At 40.5% G+C, this 21,097-nt stretch overlaps 1 long non-coding RNA gene across 3 annotated transcripts in view; it reads right to left on the bottom strand.

Annotated features, from left to right (window-relative positions):
- LOC121071763 overlaps positions 1-21,097 on the bottom strand; it is a 162,125-nt gene that overhangs the window by 85,100 nt on the left and 55,928 nt on the right. The gene's annotated exons all lie outside the window — the stretch shown is intronic.

Consider the following 21,097-nt stretch of genomic DNA (forward strand, 5'->3'; position numbering starts at 1 on the left):
AAATAAACATTATTCCAGCCTCTCCTCCATTAACAATGTGGAGCAGACTCTCACTGCCGGGACAAAATTGGAGCCTCACGGACTTGCTTCCAGAGTCTGACCAGCTCAATGGAGAAACCACCTCCCAGACCTTTACTGCCCCTTCTTTCACTCTTCTATTTTGTTTTCCTTTGTCTTTCTCTTCTTGAATTCCTTCTCTTCCCCTTTATCTTTTCCAGACATGATCTTCACACTCTTCCTTCCTGCACTTCTCCTGCTTCTCCACAAATAATGCTGAGGTATAACTAACCCCTGAGGTCAAAACCTATTGTGGAGAGGTGGCTTGTAAGGTGGTTGCCCTACCCAGCATGGACACCAACTTTATTCCATATCATCTGCACTACCCTGTCAGAAAGCAAAGGATGATATAGTGCGCCACATCCTGGAGCATTTCTCCACCACTCCCAGTTTTCCCTTTCCCTTTTGCTGGCTGAGGCACCAGAGTGCTAGTTTTTATGTGTAATTAAAGTAAATGACTTCATTAATGAACAATATGCATTGTGTGGTACCTGCAGCATCATTTTGCTCAGCAGAAAAAAAAAAAAGTTATTTTATATTACTCTTTTTAACAGGATATATATGTGAAACTAAATAAGCCCCAGCAATTTCTTACAGAGATAGACTATCTTGTATTTCACAGTAATAAAAAGGTAAATGCATTTTTGAATATATCTGGCAACCACGGCTAAAGCAATAGTAAAACTGACATGCTGAAGTAGCAGTGATATCCTAAATTTGACATCTTTCTCTTCTTAATGCATCAGGACACTAGAACCAATCATTCATAAAGTCTCCTTTGAGATTTATGGAGTTGAGGATGAAGTGACAGTCCATGGTTGCTGTTTTGCATCTACTAAAATGCAAAACCAAAAGTGAGCAGTACAAGGAATGTACTAGGCAAATTGTATTGTGCTCTTACGACAACAAAAGCTGAAGATAATTTAAAATATCATTCATACAACCCTGTTTCCAGACAAACAAAACATTCACAAAACATTCATCTTTTGAGTTGATTTTTTGTGTAACTTAAATAATCTCCAGATATCTGTGTATAAATAATTAACTGATGAAACCCCTTATATTTTACATAACACTTCATTCTTACTGCTGGAAACAAACTCGGAGATGGAGGGATGGAAAGACTAATAAGTTTTCTGCTGTCTCAAAGAAATTAACTTCACTGCTCATTCCCAGATGACTGCCCGATCACCATGCTGTATTCCGTTAATTTAGTCCAGGATTTTCTGTGGTTGGGAACCAACTAAATCCCTCCAAGACAAAACCCAGGTGTGAGTTTGGGACTATTTCACTCCAGGGATGGTTTCCTCCAGGCAGGGTGAACAGGACAATGCTCAGATGGGGTTTCTCTACCCTAAAGGGTCCTTTAGCCATCTTCCACATATGAACCTCCAGATACTTTCATGCTACTTGCAAGGGCAGGCAATACACACACTAGAGGCTTCAGTTTGCCTTTGACAGGCTGCGAAAGTCCTTAGGGTATTTCTGGAACTCGTAATAAAATTAAAAAAAAAAAAAAAAAAGCTTCCATCTTCCCTTTTTCCTGTCTCCCCCCTCCTCACAAAGGGCATTTTGGAACAAGAGGATTATAAGTAGAACAGCTGTGGAAAGGACTGCAAGTATTCATACAGCATCAGGTACTGTTCAGCCCCAGCATCTCTCAAGTTGTCAAATACAGTGCTACACACATGAAAAGATGTTTTTTTAAGTGGGGGTGGGGGGACACACATTACTGGAAACAGCAAGGGATACAGACTGCATTTGTTATGCTTGTACTGTGGACAGCCCAATAGAGATCCAGTTCTTCTGTGGCTTCTGAAAGCTGCCCTGATTAATTTGTTCTTTAACAAACCAGTCTTTTTTTTCTTTCTGAGTGGCTGTTAAGAGGTCAATACGAGCAGATATTTGTTAGGAGGTTTTCTCTTCTCAGAGATGGTAGTTTTCCAGATTACCATTAGTTACCTGATCTTCTTGTGGAATGACAATTTTGGCAAAGGGATAGTTGTATCTACATGAAAGATGATGTGTAGGAGCAAACAAAGGAAAAAAAAGAAGGAAGAAAAAGAAGGGAGAAAGGAGAATGGAGAAGAGGAGGAAGAGGAGGAGGACGAAAAGACAACTTTGCATTCAAATGCACTGAAAGCTGGAAGCAAAATTACCCCACCCACCCACCTGACCAGAAAAATCACCAAAGCCTATCCAAAGCTGACAGCATTCTTTCTGTTCTTTGGACACATACTGATGTAATTCTGGTCTAACTCATATTAAGCAAACCAGAGTAATAAGGATTGACCCCAGTGGGATAACAAGATCACAACAGTAGCAAAAATTGTGGACTTTTATTTTTTATTACTGTATTTATTAAGTTGGCTCTGTTCTCTGCAAGTTAATGATGTAAATGCAGTCAATCATTTTGCAGTTCAGTGCAACACTGGGACCATCCCAATTGGAAGGGCCTCATTTAAAATATGCTGGCTAAGATCTTGAAGCCCTTGGTTGCATTGGGAATGCACAACTTCAAATTAGCTCCAGAAATATTGTACAAGAAAGCCAGAGTCATCATGTTTATTACTTTACTTTGCTGAGGCTTTGAGTAACTTTGTGCTTGCTGCTGCATTTCAAAGCATACCTTATGGTTTTAAGTCCTGTTTCCTGAACCACGAATGTAGACTGTCAGGCATTTTCCACATTGCCAGCAAGTTCAAGGATCTGAGAACTAAGGGATATTTATTTCCTTGAGAAACACCAAGCTTTATTTCAGGCATTTACGGAAAGAAGCTAAGACCTGAGTTCCTACTGAACATTTGCAAAGGCTGCTGACGATTTTGTTTCTTATTTCTGAAGCAGCTTTTAAAAGGTAGCACTTGAAAGTAATATATTTTCCTGGAGATCTCAATGAAAATTCATAGCAGCAGCAATAACAAACGAAACCATATGTGACCAAGCATGGTACTGCTAGAGCTGTCTTCATTTCCTGCATCACAAACAAAAATTTTTAAGGCAAAAATAAGTGCAAGTTTGGTTTGTTTGGAAAGAAAGTGCTGCCTTTGCTGATCAAGGTTGCACACAGGGTCAGGGGTGATAGACTCTACTGTTTGCAATTACAGACAGTGATCACAAGTAATCGTGTTACCACTTCCTAACAGCTACTTAATGTATCAGCAAACCTTGGTTACTGTGCTTCTGAGTACATCTTATTCACCCCATCTACAAATGAAATCTATTGTGATGACTTAATGGCTTGCCAATTGTCAGTTGAGCTGGCACCTGACTATGCATGTAATCTTATGTGCACACTAATTGTGAATCAAAGTGCATCAGCTTAACCCACCACGTCTTTTATGACCGCATCGGGCCAGGAAGAAGACCTTAGTAGGTTCTGTAGCTCTGCTGGTGTGGGGTAATTCCTTAACATTCTAAGGGAACAGCAAGTAGCTTTGGTAAGTGTTTTTACTCTTAACCTCTACAAAGGCGCAGTAAGACTGATTCATTTCACATGGGATATTATATGTAATACTTGAGCTATGTTTCAGCTCAACTTCTGCAAATGAAAATAGTTGCATGAGAGGCACTACTAACCCAACCCACCCAAAATTCACAGGTCAGACTCAGAATAAACCAGAACATTGCCAAAAAGTTTTGAGGTTTCTTACTTGCCTTCTATTTTTTGTTTGCTTGGCTAGTTTTGTTTTGTTTGCATTTTGTTTGAGAAAAAGAAATCATACTCTAGAACCTCTTTTCACACTTCTCTTCCCTGACTTCTACATGCTACATTCTTACTCTAACATATGGACACTGAGACCCTTAATTTTTCATTCAAGAACTGGGATTTTCCAAAAGCTATTCATTATCAAGAGGCTTTAGATAAAAATATAGAAGCTATAAACTCTGCAAAAAAAGGCAACATTTTAGTAGCATGTACTTCAAAGTTGTATGAAAATAGGTATTAGCAAGAGCAGCTCTTTAGTACAATAGCAGGGATCTGAAATCCACAACTAAGCATGGCATTTTTCTACTTGGATTTAAGGAACTAGGAAAATAATAGCAAGGCTGATATAAAAACGTCAGGGTTCTTACTCACAGAAAACTTGTGAAAACATCTTGGGTGAACACTGTCAATTTGTATTTCCACAGAAGACAGCAAAGCAGTGCTAAAATGCAATTAATCAAAGGGAAGGAGCCAGGCTCTGACTCTGAGCCACAGCCTGAATTTGCATCTATGGACATCCACAAAGTCCAGCTTTAGCCTCATTGCTCCAGGCAAGGAGAGATTTAGGCTCCTCTAGCAGGATATAACTTAATAGCTCTTTTCAGGCACTCAGAAATCCTTTTCTGTCGGATAGAATTGTCTGAAATTATGCTTACAAGACAATTGATGATCATCAGCTCCTGAGTGGCATGGTGAGATAACCCTGTTAAAAAGGCCACCTATTTAACATTGTTACCTTAATGGTTGTGACTGGTTGTAAGTCAGCATAATTGATGCCCTGCCACTTCAATAGTTGCTGTTATTAGAATAAGCAGTGTAATTGATGCAATATTAATAACATTCATAATGAAGAAGAATTAAAGTAATGTGCACTGTAAGTTAGAGTAATTGTACATTCCAATTAAAACTTTAAGGAGTTTGGAAATAAATAACACTGGGATGTAACACTGATGTTTGCCTTTGAAATGCACATCAAGTTCCTACATATGAGAAAAGGGATGGTTTTGGTGGATGTTGCATCTCTGAAGAAGTGTGAAATAGAAATGTGCTTTTCAGTTTTTTGCAGAGGAGCTAAGTGGTAGATGCACTATAGCTCAGCACTGCAAGAACTAAGTGTTGCAATGGTTATGGGTCTGTCTCCCTTTGCACTGTAAATATGACCTTGTTCTGTATGTACTCTGACCAACCCAAACCAGTGTGACTGTGCCGAGCACGCTTTACCCAAGGCACCTCACTAATGCAGTCATGGCCTGTTGTCTCCAGAGTTGATCCCTGTAAGTTCACAACTACCTGCACTTCACTGTAGTCTCAAACACATTCCTGTGCTCCAAAATGGGGCCACCAGACTTTAGCCCTCTACTGATTTTCCCTCTGCAATGCATGAGAGACCAAATCATCCATGTATTTTAAATGGGATCCTGAAGAAGGCGGCAAGCTGAAATGAGAGGCGACCAGGTGAGTGCTGCCCAAGCCTGACTGAACACCACAGATCAGTCCAGCCATAAGGACACCAGCCTCCAAGCTTCCAAGATTAAGTGTAATTACTTTTATGGCAAGCCAGACTGAAGCAGCAGTTGTAGTATGAGGGACTGTCAGTAAGGGTATCCCTTGAAAAATCTACGCTTAATCCAATTTCATTTGGAAAAGCAGCCTTTATGAGATTATACTTATTTGAAGAGACAACCCTGTCATAGGGGATTTCAGTGGCTGCATTGAAGAAGTGGAAGCCAGGAAACAATAGGAGAAGCTTCTTGATTGAGAGAGATGAAACACTTTCAGATTAATCATATCCTGTTGCTGACGCTGAGCTGGCTAGACTTCCCTGGCTTCTATGTGGTAGAAAAGCAGGGAGAGGAGTGGAGTCTTTTCACTTCCCCTGATTCTTCCATGCCCCATAAGTCTTCCTAGACCATCAGAAAGAGCACAGAAGACTGCTTATGCAGCTAAAGGGCACTGGTCATTTTGCCTGAGGGAAGGCAAAATTTTTTTCTCTCAAGAAAATAAGATTACACCTTCATGCAAAATGGCATGTAGCAAATACCTAATAGGTTTCAATCCCTTAAGGTAAGGCTTTACATAAGTTACTTGAGAATACTAAAGATACATTTCTATCTGCTATTCTGTGGCTTACAGGAGGAAGAGACACAACTGCAGTTGTGTGAGGGCTCTAAGGATGCAGTGGGACTGAATAGGATAAATTGGTCCCTACCATAGTGCTACTGAAGTCAATGATGAGTCAGGGATTAAGCTGACCAAAAGTCTGTTTTTCATTCATTCTTCTAAAATAATTGGCATGTTAAATCACTGATGCAGAGAAAATATTTATTGCAGAGAGTGTTTAGACTTAAATGTGGATCTTGGTAAGTAAATAACTGTCATAAATATAACTTTGCACCCAATGACTGGACTCACAACCTTGCAAATAGCCACTCCATTTGAAGATCTTAGAATCACCATAAAGTAAACGGGAACAGCAACTATTGTATATTATTTCTGTACATGGCAGAAACAGATCAATAAGACCAATCTCCTACTGAAGCAGTAAGGCATAAGAAGGTATATCATGACGGGGCTACAGGTCACACAAGTTCAAGAGATGTAGTAGATACTTAACGGGCTACATTTGTTATAACCAAGTCTTTTCCTTAGAGCTTGCACACCATTGCTACAAAACATTCTGTTATTCTCTTATGTGTTTTTAGCATAAGATTATTAATCACTTTCAGATCACGAATGTGAACTTTCATCTACATAAACAAAGAAACATACCTCCTTAAAATAAACTCTTTGAAATCTCTTTCATCAACACAATTTCATCTTTTGGTGACTGTGAATATGCATTAACGCACACCAGCAAATATATTTGAGAAACAATTAACAAAAGTCCTTTATCTTTTTTGAGGTCCCTCAACCCATTTTTCTGCTCAGAGCATGGCTGCCATCTCACAAAGGCGGCAGAGAAAGTTGTCTCAGAAGACAATTCCCAAACATCCCATTGTGCAACAAGTGAAGTTGAGGTGCACTCCAATTCAGGTTCAGCTTGAGTCATGTCATTACATCACAGGATCCTGAGCTTGACAGAATAACTTTTAGACTAAGCTATAAATTGAAGAGAGAACTAGTATTCCATGGCAATAGCTTAGTTGCATAGACAAATTTATTTGAACTGTCTGAAACAGCCTAACTCAGTCTGTGTTAGATGGCCAAGCAGATTGCACCGGCTTTCAATTACTCCTCAATCATTCATGACTATATCAGAAATCTGCTGCAATAAAGAGAATTATTTTTCAATTTTATTTATTTATGGCTTAACATTCAGCTCACATGTTCTTTGCCTTTGCAGTCATCAAATTTGGGGCTACATAGGAACCATGGTGAACAGCACTACCACCACCCTCCCTCCCACTTTCCACCCTTGTTTTCTTGCCAAGATTATTTCAGAACATCTTGTTTTGTGACGTTATCTGGGCTTCTGACACAGTGGTAACATTGTTTTTTCTAATGATTAGTCTGCTGAAACAGCTCAGGCCAACTGAGGTGTTTTGGCTTAACAGGGATATTTGTATTACTGTCTTCAGATGACCGTTAGATAATCAAACAGTCCTTTCTGACTGTCAGTACATAAAAGTATTTGTGATTTTTTGAAAGTTCTGATGTTTAATTTCTGCAAAAGTAGAAAGTAAGTGTTGGCCACTTCCCGTCAATATTTTAAGAGACTACCTTTTCCAGAATTCACACTGGATACAATACAACTTCCAGCAATGCACTGAGCACTCACAAGTTATAATCGCACTAGTGACAGACTGCGTAAAATCAACAAGATTATGCTAACATTATAAGAGTGTAAGTCAGCTCAAAAACATGAGTTCTATTCTAGTCAAACTTGATCCAAGAGATTTTGAAAACAAGGAGACAGCTGAACTTCTCCTCCACCCCAAGTCAAAGCTAGCTGAGTGGCTATGTAAATGTTTCATTTCCTTCTAGAGTTAGCATCTCCCACTTAGAATTTCACTACCTTAAAAGGGCAGACATCACATGAGGATGTTTATGTCCCACTCTTCACACACCAGCACATAGAGAGAAGATACAGGAAACAAAATCAATCAGTGAAACAGTTCAGCATGTGGCTAGTTCTCCAGTAGTTTGTTATGCATGCGGTGGATTTCTGTGGCTAAAACAGAGTGCAGAAAGTCACTTCACACTTTCCCGTCCCATGGCTAGGTATACATTTTGATTTCCTAAGATCTTAATATATTTACATGACAGATTTACAAAAGAGTGGCAAGGCAACTGGCCCATCTAGCTTAGTTCCCTTTCTTCACTTTATAGTGAGTAATAGCATTTGTTTAGTGTATGAGCTTAAGAGCAGATGTAGTCCAAATTGCCTGATAATACAGCTTAGCTATTTAGCTAACTGCATATTTAACTGTTAGGGATGGGATTCCCTAGTAACCTAACTTCAGTTATGGAAGGTCTAGAGGTCTACTTCAAGCTGGTTATCAAAACACACAGCAGTGGTGTAAGAGCATAGAGCCAAGTCCTCTGCAAGGATTGAGACAGCACAGTGGAGCACAAGAGAGCACTTTGAGAAGCAACTTCAGAAATACCCTCTCTGCTGTACTTTGAAATTTTTTTTTTCATTTTCTGTGGGTGAGGATTTGTGCTAGCATTCCAGCTCTCCAGCATGCACAGATAAGCATAAACCTCTGGTGTAGGATAAAATGCTTCAACCAGGACTTCACATCATTTTCTGCTGAAGGGTAAAGGGCCAGCAAAACCTTCCAGCACGAGTCAAGACAGGTTTTATAAATGCAGCTAACAAAGGAGTGAATTCCCTCTGACAAGTGCGTGAGGTGTTTGTACCAGACAAATTAGCAGTACAAAGCTGTGTGTTTAATTCTGGCTGAAAGCAATTGAGAGGTACAAATTGTACCAGAGGAACTTTCTAAATTGAAGAGAACATAGGAAAGAGGAAGAGAAAAAATTAAAATGACCTCTACACAATGACTGTTGAGAGATGATAAAAACTTTGCAATTTCTAAGGGGGAGGAGAACAAGGCAGGGAGACAAACAGGTAGTCTGGAAGTTTTTCATGGATAATTTGTTTCTGAGAACAGAAAAGTCCCACTGCCGTGCCTTCTTGGATTATTTCCAGTGCTACAGATGAACCAGTAGTTTAGTGAATACAAAAGCCAGAAGTTTTTGTTGTTGTTGTTCTATTCTTTTTTATATTAGCACAAAGGAAGACAACAACCATATCAGGAAAGATTTGGTGGGTTTAATTGAGTTGTGGTTGTATCCTTTCCTGTGTTTTCTATCATGTCAATTTGCCAAGTGGCCATCAAGGTTTTGGCAGCTGAATCAACCCAAGTATACAGGGCTGACATTTCGAATAGCTCCAGGATATGCCTTCCTCCTGGCAGCACTATCAAGAGGGGCCTTAAGCATGCTTAAGTTGATTTTAAATCAAGATGTCAGCTTTGAAATCAGGCTGTCTTTGTCATTCTTGTCAATAATACTGAACTTGGCTTAAGCCCTGTACACCTTCATGCATTAACTGGACAGTATTTGGAGCTATGTTCCTCTAATACATATCACAATCCTTTGTCATTTACTAGGGATTTAGAACCCTCAGAGATTTGATTGGGTGGTTCTTCATCTTCCTTTAGTGGGAAAGCACAAATGCTTTCATTCTGACTGTTTTATTAGGTTTTGGTTTGAGTAGGGCTTGATTGGTTGGTTGTTTTTGAGCAAGGTGGTGCAATGGAACAAGAGCATAACAAAAAGTGGAGAGATGGAATCGTTGCATATGTATTTATGTACATTTCTGTCTGTCCACAGCACAGATGGAAGCAAAACGGCCACCAATCATCAAACTGCCTTGAAGACTGAGGTGCTCACAACTTGTAAAGGCAAAACAATTGCAAATGCACACCAAAGGCCAAATGGAAAAAGGGTCAAGGAAGTGTCTATAACAGCTAGCTGCTAGAGAGCTAGACAAGATAAAGGAACAAGATTATGCCTAGATTTTCCTCTTTCATCAATTCAGGGCTATTGCGTTAAAGAAATCCCAAAGAGGTTTGTCATAAGAGGAGTTCTGGGAGGAAGCCCAAGACACGGGGTTGATATTTAGCTTTCTAGCACATAGCTCATTTGTATAGCTAAAGTCTTGATCAGAGAACCTTGGGGAGTTCTGCTTCACTTCACGAGGAATGAAAGAGCAATTTTGAAATGTGGTTGTTGAATTGCATTTGAATTTCAAAAGTCAGACACCTGAAGACTATCCAAACTGAGTATTTTGGCTTGTTTCCATACCTTTTGCATTTAAAACTATGTAAAGATATTTCAAAGGCATCAACTAGCATTGAAATCAATGGAACCAACTGAATTCAGCCTCAACATCCAGGTCACGCTTGTGACTGATATATGAGAGAGAGTTAATCCAGATTAAAGGAGAAGAAGGGTGCATAGCACAATAGCTATTGCAGAATGTCTCCCACCAGCACACGATAAAAACATATACAGAGAAGGTATTCTAGAACAGTTGTCCTTGAATACATTTATTATATAACAACTTTGCCAGTTAATTGCATGATGCAGGTGAGTTCCTAAAGCAAGAAATAAGTAGTAATTGTGAACAGAATTGGATTATTCCCATCATGGATTGAAAGTGGTGAACTAAGAATATCTACCTTTATTTTCTATGCAGCAGGTCCCATTCCAGAATACCCGGGAGTATTTCACAATGTATAGAGCTTTAGAAATAGACATGCACACTGAAAAAAACTTTTTTTAGAAAGTGAAGAATAACTTAAGAATTGGGGATAAATTAATTAAGTACAATTAAAATATGAGTAAGAGCAAGATTTAGTCAAAAATAAATAATAAAAAGCACATTTTACCCAACACAGAAAGAAAGAGAAACACCAGCCTTTCACTAGTGTAAAACAGGATATGAATAAAAAGGACCTGTAACAGATGGAAGTGGCAATGTTATAATACAGAGAAAAACTTTTAAATGGTAGGTAAACTTAGCATAGCCCTGACAGAAGAGATTCATCATGGTTTCATGCAAATATTAGGTGACTGCTTCAACCACAGTATTTAGTAAACTCCCATTAATGTCATTTTTCTCATCACAACTATTTATGGCAACCTTTTCCAAAATGACCTCCTTCCTCAGTATTCTGCAGGAGTTATTATTCAACTATTATGCCAAATCAGCCCTGAAATAAGGCATGCCTCCCAAAATGTTATTATTAATAGGAAAATACGTTTGAAAGATGTTATTTATCCAACATCTTAGCATTAAAACAAACATAAAAAAAAAACACTAAGGCAAAAGAATGAAAGATTAAGCCATCAACTAATCCTGTGCAGCACAAGTCAGCATATGATCCTGATCTGAGTCCTCCCATGCACTCAGGCACATGCCAAGCAGAGGGTTAAAATATCCCAGTTTCCCTGGTTGTTCTGTGAGCAGTATCCAAAGAGAGTAGTACCACCACTTATAAACTGGCCGTCTAAACTGGCATTGGCATTAGGAGATAAGCAAATGCAGAGTAATGATGGTAATGTGCTGTTCACTCTATATACAGAAGCAATCTTGGGATGGAAATCTGTACCTAAGGCAAAGTTAAAGAGAAAGACTAATTCTACAGAATAGAATGGTTCAGTTGGAAGAGACCTCCAAAGATCACAGAGTCCAACCGCCTGACCACTTCAAGTTCAAGCACATTATTGAGGGCACTATCCAAATGCCTCTTGAACACTGACAGGCACAGGGCACCAACCACCTCCCTAGGAAGGTTGTCCCAGTGTTTGACCATGCTCATGGTCAACACATTTTCCCTAATGCCCAGTCTGACCCTCCCCTGGCGCAGCTCTGTGCTGTTCCCTGCCACCTGCCATCGGGTGCTGGGAACAGAGAGCGGCACCTCCCTCTGCGCTTCACCTCCTCGGGGAGCTGCGGGGAGCAATGAGGCCGCCTCTGGGCCTCGTCTTCTCCAGACCGGACAGCCCAAGTATCCTCAGCCTCTCCTCACAGGATATCTCTGGCCAGGACACTTTCAAGGACCTTAACATCCTTTTTATGTTGCAGAGCCCAGAACCGCACACAATAGTCAAGGTAAGGCTGCACCAACACTAAGTATAGCAGGAGAATCACCTTCTTGGACCTTGGTACTCTGGGTTTAACACACCCCAAAATGCAGGTTGCCCCCTCAGCTGCCAGGGCACACTGCTGGCTGGTGCTGAGCCTGCTGCCCACCAGCACCCCCAGGTACCTTTCTGCAAAGCTGCTCTCCAGCCGCTCATCCCCACTCTGTGCCTGGGTTTGGCACTGCTACGTCACAGGTTCAGCACCCAGCATTTTCCTCTAGTGAATATCATGCTGTTGCTAGTCGGCCAGTGCTCCCCATCTATCCCATCAGTCCCTCCACAAGGCCTCTCGTCCCTCCAGAGTTGGCAGCACCTCCCAGTTTAGTACCATAGGCAAACTTGTAAGGGTACACTCCAGTTCCACATCCAGATCATTGATAACGATGTTAAATAGGACTAGCCCTAAAACTGAGCTCATGTTGCCTTGTTTACTGTGTTCACGTCATTTACATAAGAACTTCCATATAATGAAGTTTAGCAGGGATGGGAACCTGGGTGAGGCAGGAACAGCTGAAGCTCCAGTGAGGCTGGAGTGAAGTTGCTGCAAGTAATGTTGTTACTTGCCAACAGCTCTAAAGGAAATTCTTATCCATCAGTGGCTGCACAGGAATCCCTCTGTTGTACACAATAAAATCTGACAGAACAGAGTAGTTTGTGCCAGGGAAGAGTTACTGTTCTCCTTGTCTCTATCAGTCACATACCATACGGCATCACACTAAAATATTCTTTTTTTGTGATATAAAAATGTGAATCTTCACTAAAGCAGCCCTACATTGTATATCTAAAGCCAAGTATCACTCACTTCAGTGAAGTGGGTTTTTTGGTGGTCAGACAGTGTTTAAAACTCCACTGAGCACTGATGATACCGTCAAACTGAAATTTCACTAAGTGCACATATCTGAAAGCTGTCTCTAGCAGTGTAAAGAAAACTAGTACAAAATCTTCATAGAATCAGAGAGGACTAAAGCCTAAAGAAACATATATGAAGCAAGGACTCGCATTTTATAAGATCATAAAAAAAAAAAAAACAAAATTGGCAGGCAAATCCCTCAAGAGGTTGCCAAGCACACACAAGGACAGGATGTAATACAGCTTTTAAATTAAAACAAACACCAGTTTGTCTGTTCTGTACCTGAAGCTCACCAAAGATGGGGACTGCTGTGCTCAGCCACCTACTTCACTGTCCTTGCATTTGAAGGTCTCTCCCAATGACTAACTCAAATTAAACTTTGTACAATCAAAGCCCATTGCATTTTTTTTTATCCCTCAGACACATCTTGCCTTTTCCTGAAATCTTTAAAGCTCAGTTCTGTTGAAAAACAGCCCTCTGCCCACCTTCCTGATAGAAGTCATCTCTCTTCTTTGTGTTTGAACTGATGTCCCGCCTCGCATTATCTCAAGGGCAGGAGTTTGGCTTTTTTGCTAATTGCAAGGCATCGTGTGAGCTGATGGCTCTTTTCCAAGTAATAACAATGCATTCCTCTTACCATTCCCTTTAGTCACTTAACTTTTAACAAGCATTCAGCATCTGGTGTCCTTCTAAGCCATGTCATACATAGCAGAGTGAAAACTTTCTAGCCATAATGTAAACTGTAAAGTTGTTTTAATTTCAGTGTAATTTTCATTATAAAACTCTGACCCTGCAGATACCTTTGCATTCTACCACACTAGTAGGAAAAGTAGATATCTATTTTAACGTGTATATATTTTTATATATATACTATACTATATATAGTAGATATATATTTTAACGTGTGTTTAAAAGTAGATATATATTTAAAAGTGTTTCATTTGAACAATGTGAACAGTCTGTTCACAAACTCTTCCATGCACGAGTCCTCTTAAGTGTATTATCTTGTTTTACACTAAGCAATAACATAATAGTGATTTGAGATTTTGAAGTTAAAGTTTCCTATTAAGGTAAATATTAACTCTGATTATAGATAGGGGAAACTGAAGCACAGGATGCTTCATCCAAAATGACATAGTGGATGCAAGCTTTGGGAGAAATGTGTAATTCTCTGGATTCCTGTTCACAAATGTCCCCAGTGCTGCATCTCCCATTTTAAATTAAGAAAATAACTTGACATTTTTAGAAAGACCTAAGTAATCAAAACAGCTTACTTTCATATGATAAGAGAAGAAGGATGGACTGGAAATTTCAAGTGCACTAAAAGAAAAAAAAGTGTTCTCATAATGTTGGAAAAAAAAAAGAATTTGTTTAAAAGCATCCATTTTCATTAGTTGAGATCCATTTTGACTGGTAATCAAATACAACATCGTTGCTGGTTTCTTAAGTACATTTATATGACCCTTCAAAATACAGAAAGCTCCAAGATCAAGCTGTCATTTAATCTTGTGATTATACAGAGGGGATGAAAATGTCAGTGCTCTCCTACGCAATGATACAATATGCAGGAGGCACGGAACAGAAGATACCTCTGTATGGTTGTGTAAATTTAAGTAACTATTATTAGTTCTCAGAAGCGGTTAAAGAATCTCAGGAATGAACAGAAAAGGAAAATATTGCAGTCCTACCAGCCCCAACTATTTGCTAGGGCACAATCTTATTTACTAGTTCCCAGTAGAAGACAGAAGTCCCTTCCATGGCTCCTTCCCACAGGGTCTTTATGGCTGACCCATGGAAAGGGATGCACTGCACACCTCGAGGCGAATGATCACCCTGCCTCCTCAGGCAGAAAGCAATCAATGATCTTGCTAAATATATCCCAGAAGGGTCCAACCACACATCCTGCAGCATGAATAAATCACTTCTTACTCCTCCCTTACTCCCTGTTTATCATAAGCCAGAAGTACCTGAATGGAAATCCTGGTAAGTATGAGATAAGCTGACAAATGCGTAGCTGGGCTGTTAGGAGAGAAACACAGTGATGTTTCAGAGGAGAGACAGCTCAAATAAGTGAAATCAGTGTGGCAAACTAAATTATACAGAACTAGGAGACAAAAGAGAAGCCTTTGCCGAAAGAGAGAGGAATAGTTAAAGGATGCTTACAAGAAAAGCTGTAGTACTATGGCTATAATGCCATGGCTGGGAAGCAGTCACTGCCCCAGAAGAGAGCTATTGGAAAGCTAGACTGTGGCAGGTTTGGTGGTGCTGAAGTCAGAGAAAGCTAGAAAGAAATGAGGGGAGCCCTTGGTCTCGAGCAGTGGCAGGCGAAGGTCTGATAGAGACACAGCTTAAAGTCTGGAGCTTTCACTATGGAAAACAAACAAACAAAAAAAACACTTCATTTGAATTGAGAACACTTAGAATATCAGGCTGCCCGTAACCCTTATCTAACCTGCAAAACAGGATATAAACTTTGTGACTTCTTCCAAGCAGCAGACAAAACTCCTTGTCCTGGAACATCTCAGCTGACAATACCAAAACGTATATAGGTATTTGCTACTAGAAACAGAAAACCTGTCAAATGCCACCTGCCCATGAGAAATGCCAGGATCAGAATAGAAGTGTGCAATTTAATGCAGCTTTAATGATGTAAAGCATCACCAGACTCCAGGAGTTGGGGAAGGAGTAGATGATCTGTGTTGGCCACTTCTACAGCACATGGTGTGGTCTAAACTGAACTGTGAATAAGAGCTGCTTTTGTTTCCTGCAAGATTAGATTCTGTAAATCTTGAAGCAATGCTAATGAGGATCCAGTTTATATAATTAACAAAAGCAAATTCCTTGCTCAATTCCCAACCCAGAATCCTTGTTGAAGGCAGAACTGCCGCAGAGGCTCTGGGGGCTGCTGTCCATCTACAAACAGCAACATGACAGCTGGTTTGAGCAAGCACCTTGCCTGCATCCAAAGGTGCTCCCATCATGAATACACAGGCTAGAAATGCTTGGCACCTCACACAGCCTGGTCCATGAAGGAACTTTTGAAAGCAAAACTTGACAACACCCAAGTTCTCTGTACTAACGCACATTAGTCAGGATTTGGTTATCTGTATTCACAGATTTACAGCAGCAAGCTTCTACTGATGTATGAAATGAGAAATCCCTGCCTCATGTGCAAGGAGAATTATATAGACATTGCTATTCAGTCAGTGGTGTGCCACACTTGGGCTTGCATCACACGTACTGTTTAGCACATAGAGGTGTAGAGACATGCAGACAAATACACTTTGCCCAGAGGTCTCTGAATGTGGACAAAAATAAGAATCATCTTTGGAAGACATTAACAACAAATACACATTTTAAAGCAAGTTTTATATTCCTTCTCATTTTCTTGCTGTTCTTTTAGAATACCCATCTGCCTTTAAAAGCCCTAGAAAAATGCTGGCTCAGGATAGTTTTTACAAAAAAAGGGGGAAAAATAGAATGAAGCAACTTACTCGTGGAAAGAAATAATTATAACTTGATGCTGTCATACTTCTCCCAGACTCACATGCCCTTTTTCAGTGAGGAAACAACATCAAAGTTTTATTTCGGATGCTAATCATCAACACCTGTCATTGCACTGCAGCCCAACAGCCCTGCACAACAAAGGTCCAGCAAACCTTTATCCATGGGTTGGCTGTAAGCAGACAGGAGCTACTGTGCCAAGGCTTGCTGGTGCAGCAGTTTATTCAGAGCCTAGGCATGGTGGCACATGGAAAAGGTCAGGAGCACCAGACTATTCCATCATCTTTTCTTAGAAATTACTAGCCAACTCCCAGCCAAAAACTTCATTCAATTTTGATTATTTGTTATGAAACCTTGAAAAACTGAGGCCTGGATATTAGAAGAACATTTTCTGGCTCTAAGATAAAAAGCTTTCCCCCAATTCCATGTATCTCACTGGTATGTGCCCTGCAAGCAGATAGGCTTACATGTTGGCTCTACCACCCGTGAAGGTGGTCCTCTCAATTTTCCTGTACATTGTAGCCCTTTATGTCAGCAAAAAGTGGGTGAAAAATATAATTTGTGAAGCCTTTTCCCTCAGTTTACATCTATTAATCCTAAAAGCTAGTCCCCACATTATGCTACTGTTTTCACTTTGCCTGGTTTTATTTTTTTCCTTTTCTTGTGTCTTCACTGTGTCCCTGAAATACATTTGCTGTTCCAGTTTCCCTTCAATTCCCATATTTCCCTTTCTTACAATTCTACACCAGAGCTGGCGGATGTTTTTCAACCCCAAATTTTCCCCGCCAAAAGGATAATTTTAGTAACATCCCTAGAACCTTAAAATCCGATTTATCTTCTCAAATGCCTTGCTTTAAAAATAAAGGACAACCCTTTTAAGAGTTGACACATTTCATTTTGACCTTTTCAAACTTCTCTGCCCCAGCTACTACTCATTTCTGAGGCAGCGAAGGTCTGGACCACTGCAGCCCTACAGTGCTCTGCTGAGCTACCAAAGCCCTGATTTTGAGCAAGGCTTATCAGCGCTGGCAGACCATTATGCAGATGTGGCTATGCCAGTTCCCATCCCAGATGGCAAGTGATCTATGCTGACTTTTAAATGATTAGCAAGTCCTTGCTGAAAAGCGGAGCTTATTAGGTAAAACTTCCAAGCATGACGCGGAGGTCTGGATGCTCTGATGAAGTGAGTGTTTACCGAGCTTTGCTTGCCAGGCAGGGTTTGTCGTTCTGCATGTACCACTGCTATCTGCTTCGAGCCCTTTTCAGACAGCCTTTTTTTCAGGTGGAAATCCCAGCAGGCCAGACGTCAGTGTTTTGAATTATACAACTAGTTTCTGCTTTCCACAGCGAGGGGTCAGCTTCCTGCCAGCAAACTCATTTGTAACGCTGCACTTGTAAACTCCCGATAAAAAGCTCTGATGGATCCATGCTTCAATGGGTAGTGGCAATAAAACTGCATGGCCTCCTTTTCATTATAAAAGGCTTCCAAAAAAATACCACTTCAGGCTGATGCTTTGATGCGTGCATGGATATGAACCCATCCAGGTGAGATTTACCATAAAACCTGAACTATATCAGCCTAAAGGAAAAAGTCAACCTGGAGAAGAATCTCAGTGATGACAGGAAATTTTAACTACACATTTCTTTCAGTGTTTTTCATGGAATTCCAACGTCTTCATTGATTCTGACCACAGGGGTCAAGAATATCAAAAGAACAGTATGAGAAAAGGAAGAAAAAAGGGAGGGAAAAAAAAAAAGTCAAACCGTTGTCTTATTCCAGGGGCTTGCCTTAAATACATGACAGATGTTATCACAAATAATTAGGCTGATATTTGCTTCCAGTTACATTTGCCTTTTTAAAATTTCAAGTCTTGTTGGAGATTGCTTAGCAGGGTGACATATACCACAAACCTGCCCCCAGGACACATGAGATTGTTTACATTCAGGTGCCAATACTAACCTGAAAGCAACCAAACTGTAGATAAAGTCTGATCTGGTTTTAGGTTAATAAAAATAAATAAGAAAATAACTCTAGAAGAATTTAAACTGAATAAGTGAGTGGGGTGAGGAATCAATGGGTAAATGATTTTGGAGTGCTCCTATTGATGTTAGTGGACATGGATCACATTGAGCCTCTGTCTGTACAGAATGTGAGGGAGGCCCTTAAGATATGCTTAGAGACTGGAGGGCACAGATCTGCAAGAGCAGCCTTGGGAATCACTGGAGAAGGGCTCCCAAGCACACAGCACCGCCAGGAAAGCCTGGGGTTCCTACACCAGCACACACAGGCTGGTGGCTGCTTGGATTTGTACTTAGTGATCATGGAGGCAGAACTCTGCTTAGCTTGCTACTTGATATTTCTGATGAAATCTAGATTTGGTAATTATATAGATTAGCAAGGCATACCCCTTCCTTCTAGGCAGCAGTGTTATTTCTACATCAGACAGTCTGACCGGCTCTCCTGAGCAGCCAGGTAATTTTCAGGCAGACCACTGTCCCATGAGTACAGGAAATTGGTACAATTGTACACACAGAAGAAAAATAAAAGGTAAGCAATACTGCCACAGAAGACATTTATAACGTGTATATTTTGCTTCAATAAATGGGTTTTATGACAGAGAAGGGATAATAGCCACAATTCAGAGACAAGGTCTCCCTATTCCTTATTTGTAAGCACACATCCCTGCAGAGATGCTGAGAAATCTCAGATTTTGACTATGCTGAATCCCATAGTGCACGTTCAGACCGAGTGTGTATCTTGTCTTCAAGGCAATATGCCCAGAAGACTCCCACTCCAGCCTAACAGAAGATCTTCACCATGTCTCCAAAACTTCCTTACCATCACTGGTGCTCACAAATCCTCTTACACTGGGGCATCCAACTGTGGGGTCTGGTCACAGACCCGCTAGGTATATTACCACACATACAAACATGGTTGCATCTCAGAAGACACACAATAAAGCCTCTCTTTTGGCTGCCCAGATCCCATCCCAAGCCCAGAACGGCTCTTCTGCATTGGGTCCTGCCCACCCATGGGAGCAATCCAACTATCATGGCACAGGAATGCCCATCTTCCTAACCCAAGATGACAGCCCAACTACATCACACAACTAGCTTTCACAGCCAGAATGGCACATGGCGGTCTAGTCTGTGTCAGTGCACTGAGATACATAAAATATTTACGAATACCAACTGCCTCAGGATCTGCTAAAGATCAGACCTTTAGGGGTTTTCCCATCTGCTTTTACAGCTTGTACATTTTTAAAAGATCAGGATTGGTTTGGAAGATCCCAATGGGAGAACCTACCATTTATGCAGGGCACGAGGTTTCCAGCAGTGGCTGCACATATAGGAAAGTCCTAAAAGCCCCATTTCATGGACATGAGCTCACATCTTGCAGAGGGCTGCTTACTTAATTTGTGTAAATATTATAATAGATGATCCATTAATCTTCAGAGGCGATATCAATGCAGTATAAGCAGTACTTGTTGTGCTGCCTGTATCTCATACATCCCTTCACAGAGCCCACTTTGTGCATCTGTTTGGGCCACTGAAATTTCCCCAGTGAATCTCTGCCTTAGCCTGAATTTTGGCAAGTTCTCAGAAAAATCATATGGCTGTTTGTTGCCCATGTTCAAAGACAGAGAGATAGAAAGAGCACAAGTAAGAAATAAACAAAAAACCACCAACTACATTCCTTGAAGGTGACACACTTGGAAGTTCTGCTTGTTCAAAAAAAAAAAAAAAAGTAATAATAATAATCTTCTTGCTTTTAAGAAACAGCTTGATTTTGGAAGGGGATTGAGTTTTCCTGTTTTCAGGAAAAACAGTTTTCACTGTTTCCAAACCTAGAAAAGTCCTGGTTTATGCATGCTTACTAAAGGCTTATTTGAGTTTGGCAACTGAATGTTTTGCAGATTCCATCTGGACTGAGAGCCACAAAGACCCACAAAGGTTGAACAGAGATTCTGCCAAAAACTCCCTTACCAGCTGCTCAGGGTCACTTGTAACACTGACAGAGTTCTTATAGGCATCCAGTATGCATTTACCTGAAAAGGGAAGGTATGCATATTGCCATGCTTCCAGGAGTGACTTTAAAGCTGTGCAAAACAAGCGTCTTTGTGCCTAGCAGAAATTAGAGCTATTTAATCGTATACCACAAGGTCTTTATGGTATTCAGATCACAAAAATATGAATCCATGGCCTAGATTATACACAGAAAGGAAGAGAAGTTGAAGGAAATGTTGCAGAATATTAGCCTATGGTATTGTATCAGGCTGGATATCAGGAAAAGTTCTTCATAGAGGAGGTGGTCAGGCACTGGAACAGGCTCCCCAAGGTAGTGGTCATGGCACCAAGCCTGTTGGAGTTCAAGAAGCATTTGGACACGTCTCTCAGACATGTGGTCTGATTTTTGGGTGGTTCTGTGTGGAGCAAGAAGTTGGACCTGATGATTCTTGCTAGTTCCTTTTCAGTACAGGATATTCTATGATTTAATCAAAAGAACAAGTATTGACACAGACCTCTTAAGTGATCAAGACTTCCCCCACTCCTGTCCTCCATCTCTTTAGCCTCCTCAGTTCAAGTCCCATCCCAGAAATTTCTCCATCTGTGCTGTTTAGCAAGCACTGAGAAGCTTTGGCTCAGGGAAGATAGTTGTGTTGATTTTTATTTACTTTTATTATTATTATTTTTGAGTACCTAAGTACCTAGCTGAGAAAGAGCTTAATCAGTGCTCTGTAAACATCAAGATCCCACAGGGTATGCTTGGAAGCTCAACAAGGTATCAACATAATCATTCCTCTTACTGGTAATTT

The sequence above is a fragment of the Cygnus olor genome, chromosome 5 (assembly GCF_009769625.2).
Source record: "Cygnus olor isolate bCygOlo1 chromosome 5, bCygOlo1.pri.v2, whole genome shotgun sequence".
Taxonomy (NCBI): domain Eukaryota; kingdom Metazoa; phylum Chordata; class Aves; order Anseriformes; family Anatidae; genus Cygnus; species Cygnus olor.